The following is a 17,846-nucleotide window of genomic DNA, read 5'->3' as shown; positions in this document are numbered from 1 at the left end:
CAACAGCCTACTTCCCACTGCCGCCTCTTCCGCCCCTGGAGCCGGTGGGCTGAGGGAACCACTCGGGTGATGGGCACGGGCAGCCCTGTGTCGGGGCCTCCGCGGTCACCCCTGTACGCTGCCATGGCGGGAGAAGTGAGGCTGCCGGACAAGTCCAGGTTTTGCTGGGCGCGAGGGTTGGCAGAGCTGGGAGATGGCGATAAAGCTGCGGCCTCCCCGAGAGGCCCGGGCCGGCTGTCCCTCAGAGCGAGCTTCACCGCCCCGCCCAGGGGGGAGTCGAGGCTGAAGAGTGAGACGTTCCAGGGGGCGTTAGGTCATCTTCGGCCCTTGGCTACACTAGTCCAGGTTTTTAATCCAGCCAACGCGGGATAGTTTGATTTAAAATGTACGCTACTTAATAGTGCATCTGAAACACTGACCTCTCCTAATTCATGCTCAAGTCTCGGGCAGGTGGCAGGTCTATAGGCAATGCAAACCAGTGGATGTTAATATAAACAATTATTGGCTGAAACCTGGATTGTTGGCGATTCCTGAGGACCAGTTCATAACCCCTGGTTTTGGCACAGTCATTAAACAGAACAAGAGAAATGTAAAAACAGTTTATTTTTAAATGTAAGTTTTAAAAAGAAAAAACTTTTAACAATACAACAATGTTTATTTTGCATGTCACCTTGTTACAGTGATCATCCATTTGAAAAACACTTTACAGTACAAAGTATCAGGGGGTAGCCGTGTTAGTCTGTATCCACAAAAACAACAAGGAGTCCCATGGCTCCTTAAAGACTAACAGATTTATTTGGGCATAAGCTTTCATGGGTAATAAATCCACTTCTTCATAAACCCACTTCTTCAGATGCATGAAGAAGTGGGTTTTTTACCCACAAAAGCTTAAATAAATGCCCAAATAAATCTATTAGTCTTTAAGGTGCCACCAGACTCCTCATTATAGTACAAATATTATTTGGTTTGTATATTGTTACCTTTATTACATTTACAGCAAACTAAAGTAAACAGATTCCAAAATAAATAACTTAAAACACAATACATTAAATGAATGTAAAAATAAAGTAACTGAATTTAATTTAATTAATTTGAAAATAAACCATAGATAAAAAATTCAGATTCCACATTTATTTTAATATCTAATGTAAGTTTCACATTTTATTCATGTGCTTTATTATATTGCCATGCAGCCCCCTTTGCTGTTCTTATAATTTCTTTGGGTGGCTCTAACTTGAAACATGGCTCAGGATTTGCCAGCTTCACTTGAAAAAAACAGGGGACAGTGTCCCATCTAGTCCAAGGCTGGGTCTGAATGGTGTCTTAATTTTTGAACAAGACTGAACACTCTCTCTTCTCCTGCATTTAAGTGTGGGTAAAACTAAGATAAGCCTGGCAACCCTACACTGTAATGGAAACTTGAGAAGACCACTAGGGCTTTTGCCATTGCTAAGATATACCCCCAGTGTCCATCCTGTATTGCACAGTATTGTTATCTGTGTCACTTTGTAGTGCTGCCTCCTCCCATACACACTGAGGGATCTCCGATTTGTGCATCAACTGATGATCAACAAACTCCTCTTACAGCTTCTCTATCTCAGGTAACCTGCTCTTAAGAACCTACAATGAAAGAGATGCCATAAACTCCCTAGGCAGTTTATTCCAGCGCTTAACTACCCTTACAGCTAAGAAGTTTTTCCTGATGTCCAACCTAGACATCCTTTGCCAAAATTTAAGCCCATTGTTTTTTGTCCTATCCTCAGAGGTTAATGAGAACAATTTTTCTCCCACCTTCTTGTAACAACCGTTTATATACTTGAAAAGTGTTATGTCCCCGCTCAGTCGTCTCTTCTCCAGACTAAACAAACCCATTTATTTCAATCTTTCCTCATAGATCGTGCTTTCTAGACTTAAAATCTTTTTTGTTGCTCTCCTCTGGACTTTCTCCAATTTGTTCACATCTTTCCTCAAATGTGGTACCCAGAACTGGACATAATACTCTGGTTGCAGCCATATTAGTGTAGAGTAGAGCAGAAGAATTACTTCTAGCGTCTTGCTTTCAACACTCCTTTTAATACATCCCAGAATGATGTTTGCTTTTGCTTTTTTTTTTTTTTTTGCAACAGTGTTACGCTGTTGACTCATATTTAGCTTGTGATCTGCTATGACCCCCAGATCCCTTTCTGCAGTACTCCTTCTCAGGCAGTCATTTCCCATTTTGTACGTGTGCAACTGATTGTTCCTTACTAAGTGGAGTACTTTGCATTTGTCCTTATTGAATTTCATCCTATTTACTTAAGACCATTTCTCCAGTTTATCCCGATAGGAATTTTAATCCTATCCTCCAAAGCACTTGCAACCCCTACCAGTTTGGTATTGTCCGCAAACTTTATAAGTGTACGCTCTCTGCCATTATCTAAATCATTGATGAAGATATTGAACAGAACCAGGCCCCGGATTGATCTCTGCAGGACGCCACTTGATATGCCCTTCCAACTTGATTGTGAAACACTGATAACTACTCTCTGGGAACAGTTTTCCAACCAGTTATGCACTCACCTTATAGTAGCTCCATGTAGGTTATATTTCCCTAGTTTGTTTATGAAAAGGTCATGCGAGACAATATCAAAAGCCCCACTAAAGTCAAGATACCACATCTGCTGCTTCCCTCCCATCCACAAGGCTTGTTACCTTGTCGAAGAAAGCTATTAGGATGGTTTGACACAATTTGTTCTTGATAAATCTATGTTGACTGTTAATTATCACCTTCTAGGTGCTTGCAAATTGATTGCTTAATTATTTGCTCCATTATCTTTCCGGGTACAGATGTTAAGATGACTTGTCTGTAATTTCCCAGGTTGTCCTTATTCCCCTTTTGATAGATGAGGCAAATATAGGCCATTTTCCAGTCCTCTGGAATCTCTCTCATCTTCCATGACTTTTCAAAGATAATCACTCAGATATCTCCTCGGTCAGCTCCCTGAGTAGTCTAAGATATTCATGCCATATTAAATAGTTTCACATTTAAAAAATAAGGAAATCCAAAAATCATTGCCATACAAACTAAAACTTACTCCTGAGGGAATTCTGCACCAAAAAATTAAAAATTCAGTGCCAAAAAATAAAAATTTTGCACACAATATTGTAAAATTCTGCAAATGTTATTTGTCAAATAAATGTGGAGGCTCCAGCATGGCAGTGGGGAGCACAGGCCACTGGCTGCACCCTGCAACACCTCCCCCACCCATGACACAGGTAGCTTTTCTGCACGATATTACTGGTCACTTGAATTCCCTCAACTTGCAACTTCCGACAGACTTAACAGGAAAGATGTTACACTTTCCCACGCTGCATGTTGTTGCTGCAAATGAAACTTCAATGAAAACGATGCAAGAATTCGTAAATAATCTGATCAAAAATTTTAAAATGTGATTTGAGAATTTTAAAATTCCAAAGGATTTGCTTTTATTTGTTTGTGATCTGTTTGTTGTCTCTACCAATGGGCCTTGCCCTTCTGAAGCAAAGAACGTTCTTGATTCAACTGTTGAAGGTGCCTTTCAATTCGAAATTTTAAGGCTCCAGAGCTCAGATGTCTTGAAGACAAAATTGAGAGAAGTAGGACTTTGTGATTTCTGGACTCAATATGCTGACCAATTTCAAAATAGCCAGAATCTAGCTATCTGTCTTTTAACAATGTTCGGTTCAACATACCTCTGAAAATCTGAGTTTTCTACCATAAACATTATTAAAAAACCAACATTGCAATCGCCTGGCAGATTAGCATCTCCACCAGTGCATGCCCCTTGCCCTGACCTCCTACAAACCTCTCTTCACAAAGTTTGCCAGAGATTATCGATACCACTTCTCCAATTAGAGGTTGCCACAAACACGGGTAATAATTGTGATCTTTGTTAAAATATAGGAACACTAATACTTATGTTGCAATCAAGGTCTTTATTTATTGGCACCTGAAGAGTGGTTGTTTTGGGGTGGGGGGTTTTTTTGGGGTCATCAGCCTTCTGCACAAATGGCCCCCTTTGTGTCATAAAATTCTCAAATCAGCCCACAGATAGATCTAATTGAGTATCACTGCAGATGCCTTCTTTTGTTCCAAATGCTCTTCCCCTTACTCACCTGCCAAAACTTCCAGCTTTCCCTAGAGAGTTTCTAAAATTTAGTTATGCATTCTGAATGTAAATGGAGGGACAATATTCAATGTCAAAAAGAGATAAAAAGAATAATATGCTACACGATCAATTATTAATTTTCATAGTCACTTACCTAAACTTCAGTAATTTTTACCCCAAAATATTGGAGTAATCCATGCAATCCCACTTCTGCCACAGCCATGTAAGCTTGGGGACCTTGCTGCAGAAGTCAGCTCCAACTTGCTGTAGAGTATGGTAATAAGACAGCAGTGCTCATTACGGAGCCAGCATGCCCACTACAGTATTGTTTATAGCTAGGGAGATGGAGATATGGTTTGCACTTGAAAGGTGAAAAACATAGTACCTCTGAATCCACTCCCTAGCCATAACTTTCCAGTAAGGGAGATCTGGAGACGTATACTATTGGATCACTGGTATCTAGACAACATGAAGGTGAAAAAGTTGGTGGATAATATACAGTGATACTCCCACAGTTTCTACCAATGGTACAGCTACATCAGAGTTTGCAGTGGTGAGGGATCTGCAGAAAAAGTTTTGTTTAGACCCAGCCTAAAACCTGGCAGAGGATCATTGAATGGCTGCTTTTCCTTTCAAGCAGCTGATCCAATCCATCAGATTACAAATATGTATTATCATTCATTCCTCTGAAGAATTAGCAGTAACAACAAACAACTTCTTCTGTTCCCAGGGGGTGCTCGACCCCCGCTCCACCCCATACCCTGCCCCCTCTCCACTGCTTCCCCAAGTCCCCACCGTTGCCCCACCTCTTCTTGCCCTCACTCCTTCCCCTCCCCTTTGTACCTCCTGCACGCCACTGAACAGCTGATCCATGGCACATGGGAGGCACGGAGGGAGGAGCTGATTGGCAAGCCACTCGGGGGGAGGGGAGAAGGCGCTGATCCACAGAGCTGCTGAGCATCTACTATTTTTTTCCCCCATGGGGGCTTCAGACCTATAGCACCCATGGAGTCAGCATCTATGACAACAAGTGCAGTTATTTTTAAGAGGAACATAATATTATACTGGAGCACATCAACTAGCAAGTTACAGAATGTCTTATTTGTATAGAAGTGATAATAAATTGCACAGGACAAAAATTTGAAAAAGTCATTTTTATGTTTTTAAAGGTGTTACTAACAAATATTTAAAAGTAAGATTAAGTCTGTCTCCTTTTAAAAAAAATTATTCACATAACATAGGTGTTTGTGTATTGATTAATATACAGACACCTGATCTAACTCCATTAAAATCAATTGAAATTTATTTCAACAGTTGTTGGATCAGGCATTAAATGCCTAAGTGATGTGCTTTAACTAAAATGTGTAATATTTGGAATAACTAGTTTAATAAACTGTCAATACATTATTTCCATGTCTTAATGTATTTTGTGTTGCAGTTGCCTGACAGTAAACTGAGATTTTGAAAGTTAAGAAAAAGTCCTTGGATAGAATCCTGGCTTGTTTATACAGAAGATAAGGAGAACTAACTTCTACATGTACTTTTTCTATTGCCCAAAAGGGAACAAAAGATCCTAGCTATCATGTCTAAAATGAAGTAACCTTGCAGGCTTATCTAAGAATGTTATGTATTTCCTTAACCTTGTCAGTCATAAAATAGTTATAAATGTACCAGATATTATAAGGGACACTGACAACTTAAGTTTGGCTCAAAATTTAGCTTTGTTTAAAAAAAAAAAGTTTACAAGAGCCTAGGAGTAGTAACCTTTCCATTATTTTTTTCTGAACTACACTGAAGTTAAACAAACATTCCTTGCAGTGTTTTTGCAGTTTTTACAGTTTTTATTGTGGTGTAAAGAGAAATTGACCATAAAAAAGTGGAATCGATCTTACTGATTTTCTTTGTCCAAGTTGTGATACAAAAAGTAAAGAAGCAGCAAATTTAGGGTCAGAGTCTGACACCCTTTATTCCTATTGAAATCAGTGTGAATACTCATGGAGTAAGGTCCTGCTCAATACAAGGAAGGGCAGCAGAGTAATAAATTAGTTGGGTTTCCTAATCTAAGTTACTTTAATAACCAAAGTATTAATACTACAGGTAAGGATATTTGTTCATATAGGATTTTAAGTTGACTAATCATTTAATTTCAAGTCTTAAAACCATCTGCTATTTTTCCTATTATGCTATAATATATTAAACAACTCTGAAACAGAGTAGGATGTATATTGAGCATTACTGTTGGCAGCTAACTGGAAAAACAGGTTCTAATCTGCACTACAGTGGTAGCAATTTTGCTCTTGATATTTAAGGGTCACCATCAACTTGGTTACTCCTATTTTTGTCTGGAAAAAAATTACCTCCTATTGTTAGTAATAGGACCTAAGATTACTATGAACTTGTCTAGGCTAGAGACATTTACCATGCTTGGACATATTCTCCTCCCCGCACCTTAATTGCTTGTTCCCCTTCACAGCCACACACAGAAGTCCTCCAATCAGTTACCAACCACGCTGGAATATTAGATAATAAGTGGTACTTATCTCCAAAAAAATTGGTGGCTATGTGGAGGATAAAAACAATATACAGGAGTTAAGGAATGACTAATTCACAATGATTTTTGCCTCAGCTATTTATGTGAACACATTTCATTGGCACAAATGGTGGGCTGTCAGCTTTCTCAGAACTGACAGACCCATCAGTCAGTGAGCCTCCTTTAATTCACTAGCTGAGAGTTCCCTCTGTTCCCTCTCTGCCACGTCCACAGGTTTGTCCAATCACGGCTCCCATTGGCAGCGGTTCGCCACTCCAGGCCAATGGGGGCTGCGGGAAGCAGCGCGGGCTGAGGGATGTGCTGGCCGCCCTTCCCACAGCCCCCATTGGCCTGGAGTGGCGAACCGCAGCCAGTGGGAGCCGCGATCGGACATGGCAGGTAAACAAACCGGCCCGGCCCGCCAGGGGCTTTCCCTGAACAAGCGGCGAACCAGCTTTGAGAGCCACTGCCCTAGGCCTTTGGCCCTTCTGTTCGTCCTACAATATCGCCTTTACTCTGTCACGTGTCTTACGCTGCAAACAGCAATCCAGCAGCCAGCTCAGGGAGTTTGAAGAGGGTAGGTGGCAGGGGCATTGATGAAGGCCTGGAAGTTGGAGGCAGGCATTTTTAAGGGCAGCACGATGTGTCTAGTTAGTTTCAATCCTTCCATTGTACAGAATGTCATTTTCCCCTGTTCTTGCTAACCTTTCACAGGACAGCTGGAGGAGAAGCATTTTTTTTTTTTAAATATAGGAAGTGTGATTGTAAGGTTGCAACAATAGGTAGAGGAAACTAGTTGACTGCAGTGTTCTTTCAATTAGAAACTACTGGAGAGCTCATTGTCTATCTTGAGGCCTGCACCTTGAGTTGCTAAAAATTGCTTAGAGTCAGCTCCAGTTATGGGACTAGCCTTTGATCAAACCCTATCCATGGTTCTAAAGTGTCTCTCTCACTTGTCTCACAGCTGAAGTAAAGTAAGTGCTATGTTTGTGAAACAACTGACAGTTCTGCTGACTTTACAGTCCAGGGAGCTGCCAATATTCAGTTTTCCGAACCAACTGCCTGAGCAAATTAAACTCTTATCTCTAGCTACGTCTATAGTAGGGCTTTTGCCCATGCAGAAATGCTGTGAAAAACAAAAGAAGTCATCCCTCTAACAGACATTACTATACTGGCAGAAATTTCTAGAGCAAATCTGGCCTTCGTCACTTTAAAATTCAAGTGCATCACTCCTTTTGTGAGCATTCCTCATGTTTCTGTGTCCTCTAAATAAGATGGAATTCAATATTTTGTATACCCTTGAACTGGAGGATTCTGAAGTATTAGTGCCTCATCCTTGAGTTTGTCATTAATTATATTGTCTAATCTGCTGCATATTCAGTGTTTAGCTATTCTTATCCTATTGACAATAGCAATTTTTAATCCTTTAACTTCATTCGTAAATAGAATATGCCTTATTTGAATACCAAAAATGTTCAATGAGAAACTGACACAGAGAGTGCCTTTTAGAGGGGGAGAAAGGAATAAAAATCTGAGTGTTAGACATGTATTCAGACTCCCTTTCTGTATGATGGATACCTATTTCACATTTATGAGAGACTTGCAAAGTAGAGAGTGTCTGAAGTTAAGCTGCTAGGTTTGGTTTTGGGTTTCTAAGCGGACCCAATTTTCAAGAATGCTGAACACCCAAAAGCTCCTAGTTAGATGTCTCAAAAGTGGCTTTAATACCCTGATCCAAAGCCCATGGAGACACCACAAGCCTAACTTTTGGCACCCATTCTCTAAGTAGAAAAAAAAACCTGTCCGTGAACATTGGTTGTTCATTATTTTCCAGGAATTCAGCAATTTCATGGAGAGGTTAAGTTTACTGCATATTTCTACAACTTTGAAATAATAGAGATATTGAAAATTCTGATAGCGTGAGTGTGTCTGCAGGACTGGATTTCATTTTAGCTCTATGGGACCTCTGAAGATTATACATAATTAACCAGTCCTCCTATTTGGTTCCTATTTTTACATGCCATTGAGAATGCTGGTGATTAGTGCAATATTTATTGCTATAAGTAATAGCCTGTTCTTTCTGTTTGTTTTAGTGAACCAGCATGTGCAAGAAATAAATAAAGCTATATGTATTAGGGCTACTATTTTGCAAGATGTTGCATAGATTATAAACTGGCTTCCTGGGAAGAGGCAGCTAACGAGCGCTGTACTTAGGTCTGTCAAAGCTGATACGGCAATCACAAACATGTGTTACACTTCTTGTGGATCATCTCCACATGGTGCAGCTGTTGTCTTAGCCAAAGAAAATGCAGACCCGAGGGAAACAAATTTAATTCAGCTAGGGTGACTTCCGCTCAAAGAGTGTTTTAAGAAAAACAGGTGCCTATGGTTGTTTGTTGCAGTCTTCTCGTATTGCTAGGAAGTCTGTTCTAAAGACTTGAGCCTATTAGTCATCATCTCTTACACTGTGATTTTTAGATAGTGTCTTTCAGTGGAGGTAATGGATTCCAGAAAGCTTGTTTGTGTATGTGTAATTTAGCATTAAGAAATCCAGAATAGCATTAACCTTTTCATGTAAATTCAGACGTTGTAGTTTTCTTTGTCACCGTTATTTGGGTTCCTTAGCCTTACATTTTGCTGAATCAATAAATGCATATATTGGTCCAGATCCACAGGTGGTATAAGTCAGCAGCTGAGCTACACTGATTTACACCAGTGTGGGTCTTGCCTGTTGTGTTCAGTTTCTATGCTAAGTGTCAGTTACAAAAATAATTAGTCTCTAAAACTAGTCTGTTTAAGCTACTAAAAAGATATTATTCACCATTCTGTTTCTGGAGGAGAGAGCTTATCCTACATATTTAAAATACCATCTCCAGTTTTGTTCTGCATTCAAATAGGATCTGCATTCCTTGTTCCGAAATGCACATCAGATTGGGAAGTATTAGTAGGCTGGCACTTAGTAGCGACTTTGGTAGCCTTACCAGTATTACAGGTGGCCATACACCCTAGTACTATTGTGACAGCCACAATCTTAACTAATATACTGAGATTTGAACTGGGAACATCCAGCCCTAGAAGCTGAAACTGCTACAGCTTGAGCTAAAGCTCTACAGCTGGCAAGTGTAATAACTCATTTGTAGATTGGCACAGATTGGCACCTGTGACACACTCACCAGTAGGTTACACAAGACTCTTGCAAGGCTGAAGAGAATAGCTTTTCCACCAAGCTACTGACCAACACTTCTCTCCCTCAGCAAAAGTGCTGATCAAACCAGCACTCCACACTCAGTACCATAACTATTTCCAGGTGATCTCTCTGCCTGCCAAGTCATATAAAGTTATCAGCCCTTCCCCCCAACATACAGTGGGTCTAGGAAAGCCTCTTATCTTTACTGTGTGAGTGTAGCTATAATCCCAGTATAGTCTTGCTGGTAAGTACCATAGCTCTCCAGCTAAAGCAAAATTCCTTCCATTCTGGGGTAACAGAAGTCCATAGAAAGCAAGAAATTCAAATCAAAAGTGATCGTTCATCTAGATCTCCTCATGCTCCACTACAGTTTCCCTTTTAGGGCAATGCGGGGCGGGGGGCGGGTTTCTGTCAATACAGCAATGCCCTCAAGATCCCTCAGAGTCCAAGTGGAGCTTTCATACCCTCCCTCTTCCATGAGCATCAGGCTCCAAATAATAAAAAAAACAAACATCAGATGTTACCATAAGCTCTTCCTGCTTCCCTTCGTACAAGGCAACCTCCTTACAGCTATGGAAGTCCCTGACTTTGGTCAACTATATTATCCACAGCACCATATTATCAGAGTGCCTTACCCATCTGTCTTTTTAGGCTTCTTCTCAGGCTTTCCCTGGCCTTTAGATTGGATACCCAGAGCTCTTGTTAGTTTCCTCATTTTGCATGAAATTCTGGTCCATTGATGTCAATGGGAAAGCTCTCATTAAATTAAGCAGGGCCAATACTTCACCCCTTGTATATATCTCTGCAAACAGAGATAACTCCTACCTCTTCACCCACCATTACTGAGAGTGAGCTTCCCAGTAGCCTACAACAAACATCAGTTACAGTAACTACCACTCCCAGAATTCCACTCATTCTGGGTTGACACCAAATGCCAGATAGATTTGGACCTGAATTATATCCCAAAGGCCAGCAAGCTGTATAACAGTGAAAGAAGCAAATAACCACCTGAAAACCACTTTGAAACAACTGAAAACCTGTGACAGAGTGTGGAGAAGCAGCTGCAGAAGGAAGCGTCTGTTCTCAGTGCAGCCATTACTGGCACTTCAACTTTTACCATATGTCCAAGTATTACATTTTGACATGTGGATTTGAGAAAGAGTTTTGCTACATCTTGAGTAGGACTGTAGTCATGCTTCTGCCTGATGGTAGCACTAAGCAGTCCTGGTGCAGTGAACAGTAGAAACCTGAATTTAAGAATTGTTTCTTACTTTTCAGGACAGTGGAGTTCATGGTTAGGTTGTGCTTCAGGGAGAGGCTGAAAGCAATCTTCTTTGGATGCCTTCTGCTGACTGATTTTCAGAAAATCACTGGCTATCTTCTCTAGGAGGAGGCCTTTGGATGATCTTCATAATTGTGGGAATTTACAAGATAGATGAGTATATCAAAAATAGTAGGAAAAATGACATGCCTTTAGAAACTAGCCAGATCAACCTTCAAATAAAGATCAAGGCCCCCTGTCACTGAAGAAGAAGAAGAAAAATGTAAGCACAAGTTAGAAACTGACAGGCACTCTGTAACCACAGTCTCATGGGAAACAAAAGCACCAGTGGGACGAGGCCAACCATAAACAGGAATCTAAATGAGCCCATGAAACATTACATGCACTTTGTGGGAGCCTATACAAACTTTCACTCATGATGCTGCAGACAGTTGTCTATTTACTTATGGTTTTAATTTGATTCCTAATGATGAAATCTAAGGCCATCCTGCCTAAAGGTGTGTTTTTATGGGCCCCTTGGTTGCCTGAACTTGGACCATCTCTCATCTCAGTGCAGCATGGGACTGGAGTTCTGCATCTCAGGCTTTCAGTTAGCTATGATTTGATCCTAAGAGTTTAGATAATTCTGTGCAGACCATGTCTGGCAATTTTCATGGAACTGGATACAGTGCTCAGTTTGAGAAACTTCATCTGCTGACAACACTATTATTGCTATATAGTCAGAAGAGATGATTAGCTTCTACAGTGTGGATGAATTTGAGAATATAGTACAGGGAGAAACTTGAACTGCAGGAGTATTTAGTCAGGTGACCTTGTTCAGTTACCAAAAACAAATAGAAAAAAAACCCCAACAACAACCCCTGATGACTGAACTATTACAGTCAGAGAACTCTAGATAATATTTCATCTCTACTAAGAGACTACCAGTGGCCAAGGCCCCACTCCTGCTCCCAGCAGAACATTTCTGCTTGCACGTGAAACTCTGATGGTGACAAATACCAAATCCAAGGATCACTGATCAGAACAGAAAGCTATCCTTTCATGATGTTAACATCAGCAGGTTTGCAGTGTAGGCGACTTCACTGCTGAAAAGACAGAAGACCTGGACTTCCAACAAAGAATTAGAGGAGATGGCCCTCAGCTGTGTCTTCATTTAGGTGGAGTTTGAGAGAAGTGTTTGTGTCCCTAGCCCCAAGACCAAGCTCTGCAGGGGAGCACAAAGACTATGCATTTTGTCCCACATCACCACATATAGGTCACATTAAGAAAAAAAAAAAATGTAAAGCCACAGCAGGCCAATCAGCTGCTCTGGGACTCTGCCAATAGGAAGTCAGGGACGGAACCTCAAACTGGGGTTAGGCTTCATGGGTCCTGGATAAGCAATTGTCAACAGGATGGTAAATGGAGGGTTGGCACATAGCTGCTTCTGCAGCTCTGGGTTCAAGGTCACACAAGCTTATATGTGCTGGAACTAGGGGTGCTGGCTGTGCAGCAGCACTCCCTTGCTTGAAGTGGTTTCCATCATATAAATGGTTTACAGTTTGGTTCAGTGGCTCTCAGCACCCCACTGTACAAATTGTTCCAGCACCACTCCACAAGCTTTGCTCTGCCATCTGTATTTCATATCAACTTCCTTTCATAAAGTGAATCCTTGGCTTAATGTCTCAATATTGTCAAAATATTGACGATACATGGTAAAAATCTGTGGAAAATAGGGTAAAAACATTCATTTCAAAATCTCTGATTTGATTTTGATTATATCAGCCATTTGTTGACCAAACAATCACTTTCAACTACTATCACATTGAGAGTCCAGTCTCTTAAAAATTGACTATTTTAATCTGAACTGATTTTAAAAAATGAGTAACTACATTCAAAAAACTGGAATTTAGTTTTAGGAAATCACAGCTGCAATAATAAGATGGAAATCTGACACCCTCTAAGTTGAAGGTGGTGAGGATTAAAAGGTATGGAATTAGAAAAAACCTTGCACTGCTGAACAGAATATACCACATAAATCAATGACTAACCTTGGCTAGGCTTTGCCTTATAGAACTACGCAGCATTGCAGCTTCACAGTTATCAGTATTTGTCATCTTGAGCACCAGTAGACACACCAGATGCAAAAGAGAGGCCCAGAGGGAAAATGGGGGATGATGAGAAGAAAGTTAATAAAAGAGTGTACATTGTCACTGAAGTTGATATGAAACAGGACTTCTGTAATATTTCAAGGGACATATATATATATATGGACAAAAGCTGTTGGAAATATGCCTTTGACATAAAAATGTGCCTGATTAAAAAGAATGCAGATAAGAATTAAGTAGAGAGCAGCTGGAACTTTGATTACAGTTGTGTTTTCTTCTGGATGTTTATTCCTATATCACATGTGCAGCTGCTTTTATCTACTCTTTAGAAGTTCTTGTAGATTTGGGGAACCATTAGCTATAAAGTAAACATCAGCTCCATTCCGTTTTTATATATCTTCTCTCTGACATTAGGAAAAACAAAACAAAACACAAGATTAGTCTAATGCTGAACTGGATCAGACTTAGACTGTGTCTACTGTGGATTTGTACCACTTTAGTCTCCGCCCATGATATCGTTTATGGGAGCTCCAGTATTTCTCACATTTTTATTTAATGGTATACATCTAAAGGCTCTAGAAATAACACTTTTTCTGGGGAACATGGAATTTTCTTCTTTATCCATTTTAAAGTGAGCTGACTTTAAGTATTCCTACACTACCTATGGTACTTACATGGCCCCAATATCCGTTCACACCCTCATAGGTTTCAATATCTGGCACTTCTTATTTAATAAATTATAGATATTATGCTTTGAATAAAATAGGACTGCAGTTTTTGTTGTTTTACTTTAACTAATTTTGTTATTGTATTTGTTTAAGAGCTCTCTCCTTGGGAACTAGAGAAAGGTCGGGGTTAACCTTGTTTAACCTTAACTAATGAAGCTCTGCTGTGCTCTCATTTTCAGAACTCAGACATGTGGGAGATGCTGCTGAGGCAACAGACTGTCATGCCAACTCCCCATAAAGTAAGTGCATTGCTGAGTGTGTATGTATATATAGCAATGATTCACCACTTCCTCCTCATACAATGGCCTTCGTAGGCTGATAGAGTGATTTGGGACCTAGCTCTCTGGCCAAACTCACCAACAGCGCTCCACTTTCAGGGTAAACAAAGAGTCCAAGCTCAAGATAACATTTGTCCTTCTCCAGGCTCAGGAATCCGTCAGGCCTCTGTGGCTTCAATAGTTTCTTCTTTGGCCCTCTCCAGGCTCACTCAATAGTCCTTTCCTACAAGGGTCTGTCTTGGTCTCTTGTTCTCTGCCCTATTGATACATGTGGGCTTCCTCTCACACTCTCAGAAGCCCCTGGAATCTCTAAACAAGGACTGGGACTAACACTGGTCCTCCAGGCCACACCAGAGGTGCATTGACCACGGCCTCTTTCTTACCTTACTTCATTCCTCCCTGGCATTTTTCTGTGCTACTATGTCTCTTCATGGGCCTTTTCTACTTCACCTGCTGAGCACAGTGTTTCCCCAGCTCTCTTGAAGAAAAGCCCCACACCAGGTCTGACCACTTTCCCAGCAAGAAACTGCTCTCTACATTGAGGAAAGTTTCTTTTTATGTCTCCCAGGAGGCCTAGTTCTTAGTCACCTACTATCTCAGTCTCACAATTGTGGAGCAGGAGAAACCAGTCACAAGTCAGAGATGGGACTTGAATTCCTTAAAGGTCCAGCTGATGTTTTGTTTGCCAACTAACCTTTGTGTTTTTCAGATTAAACACTGTGAAGCAAAATGAAAACAGCAAACACTCTGCAATGTTTTTGATAAAGTTGTGTTTTTCATTCTATTTCTGTGTTCTTTGCTGTTCTGGGGGTTGGGATGGCAGCCCTGGGAAGAGTGGCCAAAGCAACTGAGTACTATCTCAACAGGCCTCTATTCAGCTGTGACAGGTGATGGAGCCAGTTTTCTGAGTTGTCAAAGCTGCAGATGAAGGGAAGGCAGTGGGACCAGAATAAGGTATGGGCACAAGATGAATATGGTTAGGGCTTCCAATCCTTGTGTCACGTGTTGATGTCAGCGTGACAGATATTGCAACCACATGCTGTATCTTTAGGGACCAAACTGTATTAAATTTATGAATGTTTTATGTTTATTGTGGGCCAGGGATTGTATGCAGCTCTCAGGGAGAAGGATTACCACAGCTTCTCCAGGAACTGAAACCAAAGGGGAGTGATTACTACAGTCCCAGAGACTGTAAACTGCTCCAGAGAAGTACTACCTCCAGTTGCATATGCCACTTGCATATACCAGTTTAAGGCAGTCCCAGAGGAGAAGTGAAGGACAAAGAAAGAATCTGGGAGATAAAGGCTGAGTTTGGGAAAACTCAGGATCTTCTGTTTGATTCGACAAAGAGGCAGGACCTCGAGTCCAAGGGAGACCCCAGCCCTTCTTGAATGGTTGTAAAGACTTTAGCCAACTAGGTTCCGTAAGACTGGTGGGTGATTGCTGGAATGGTTACTGTGAGTTTAAATCTGTTCATCGTTTCTTACATGTTTTCTCTGAAATGCTTTTGCCGTGAAAATAAATGTACTTTGCTTTGGAAGACATGTGTGGTCACTGATAAAAACACTGTCATTGTCCTCTGAGAGAAAGAATGAACAGGGGCTAGCGTTTAGGCAAACTGGCTTGCTGGGGGTATCACCATGTAAGGCAGAGAGCAGTGTCACCTTAAAACCCCCAGTTACGGGGAAAAGAGACACAGGTCTCCACCCAAGAGAGGTGACAGCAGGGAATCTGAAACCTTAAGTGGGTGCCCTCAAGGGACCATGGCAGGGGAATACAGGTGCAGTTATCCCTGAAACTGTGACAGTGTGGTGGCAATGTATGAGCTCTATGACCATGTGAATTGCCAATAAGGTGCCCATAGCAGTAAAAGCAAGTACTGTAGAAGGAAAAAGCAGGGAGAAAAGTGTCTTATAGTCTTTTGCGGGGGGAAGAGAGACAGAAAAAATGAGTTATGAACAGCTGATGACATATCAGCTTCTGAGCGTGTTCACACAGCAGTCTGTCTGCTCCTATCCAGAAGAAATCAGAGTTGGTGGTCATGCTGCACGCTTACGTCTCTAGCCAGGAGGAGGAGGCACCTGCTTCAAACAAGGACAAAGAGGGTCTTTTTCCTCCTACAGGGCCTGCTGGTAATCAAGAAGACAGTGCTACAAGTGGTTCCCCAGACAAAGTAGATGCAGCAAGGGTGAGTGATCCAGAGGAGCAAAGACACTGCAGTTTCAGAAGAAACAACTTTCATTTGAGAGAGATTTGGAGCGTCGAAGGCTGGAAGATTGAGAAAAGGAGCACCAGCACAAGGAAAAGAAGCATCAACATGAGCAAAAAGAGAAGGTCATGTAGCAACAGCACAAGCACAACATGCAAAGACAGTGCCAGCAAACTCCTGTTCTGGTAGGCAGAGCCACACCCCGTATGCCTGGTTTGGGGAGTGATGTAGACTCCAAATTATTTCCTCACTTTAGGGACCGGGAAGACATGGATATGTTTTTGAATGCATTTGAAAGGGGATGTGAATTGAACTAGGGGGAGCAGGAGATGGTGCGGCATCTGGCTCCGCTGCTGTCAGGGAAGGCCTGGAAAGATTATGGGCTGTGTAAACAAGCATTATAGTGAAATTTAAACTTGATGCCCGAAGCATATAGGAGGAAATTTCAGGGAGTTAGAAAAAAGGGAATTTGAACTATGCAGAGGTTGCAACACAAATTAAGGGGTATATAAGGAAATGGGTAGCTGGCTGGGGAGTCACCACTATTGAGGAGGCCTACAAATTAATGAGTCTCGAAGAACTCTATCACCTCTGCCTTCCCCCACCCCACCCCCACCTATCATGGCTAATAGATAAACATCCCAGGGAAGTTTGCATAGCTGGGAAACTGGAAGATTTTTCTGTAGACAGTCAGCAGGGGGTGCATAAAACATTCAAGGGAGAGCAGCACAAAGCTGACTCCCAAGAGGGCGCCTCCTAGAAAGAGGAATGGTCTAAACCCAGACTTTTGGGGGAGTGGAACCCTGACTGGGCCCCTAAGAAGGTGAGCTGTGATCTGAGATGTTTTCATTGCAACAAGCCTGGTCATTAAGTAAGAAACTGGCCAGCACTGGAGAGACCAGGGGCTAGTGGTAACCTGCAGTGGGTCCAAGTGGTAGCGACTCTGCGCACAGCTGAACCCGATCCTTCCCTAACACTCAACTCAGTAAATCTGGTCATTTCAGACCCAAAAGGAGAATCAAGAAAATATTGTTTCCCTATGGAGGTGGATAGGAAAAGGGTCCAGGGGTGGAGGGACACATGAGCCCAAGTCACTCTAGCATCCCAGTGGTGGTAGATCCCTCAAGAATCATCCCCAATAAACTCCTGACCAGTCAAGGAATAATGGCACCCTTTTCAAATCCCAGTAGCTCAGATCCTTCTTAAGTGAGGTGACATTCAGGTGCCTAAGGATGTACGGGTATATTCCCAACTGCTGGTTGAGGTGTGGTTGTCGAATGACCTAAATTCCTGGCCCTGGTTCACGTGTATGGGTACCCAAAGTAGAAAGCAGCTGCCCTTGTCTCTGATCCAGGGCTGAAAGAGAGACAGGCAGAGAGGCAGGCAGGCAGAGAGGCAGCTCTGAGCTGCTGCCTGAC

At 41.7% G+C, this 17,846-nt stretch overlaps 1 long non-coding RNA gene across 3 annotated transcripts; it reads left to right on the top strand.

The window, feature by feature from the left end:
* Positions 1-6: 6 nt before the first annotated feature.
* Positions 7-15,759, top strand: LOC140906467 (uncharacterized). Of its 3 annotated transcripts, none has more exons than XR_012157120.2 (3): positions 7-612; positions 14,121-14,180; positions 14,929-15,759. It is a non-coding gene; the product is annotated as an uncharacterized LOC140906467 (long non-coding RNA). The 3 variants fall into 3 exon arrangements; XR_012157121.2 differs by having other exon boundaries at positions 14,121-15,173; positions 15,321-15,759; XR_012157119.2 differs by having other exon boundaries at positions 14,121-15,759.
* The last annotated feature ends 2,087 nt before the right edge of the window (positions 15,760-17,846 follow it).

Source organism: Lepidochelys kempii, chromosome 2, assembly GCF_965140285.1.
Source record: "Lepidochelys kempii isolate rLepKem1 chromosome 2, rLepKem1.hap1, whole genome shotgun sequence".
Classification (NCBI taxonomy): domain Eukaryota; kingdom Metazoa; phylum Chordata; order Testudines; family Cheloniidae; genus Lepidochelys; species Lepidochelys kempii.
This window is presented reverse-complemented; position numbering and strand designations above follow the sequence as displayed.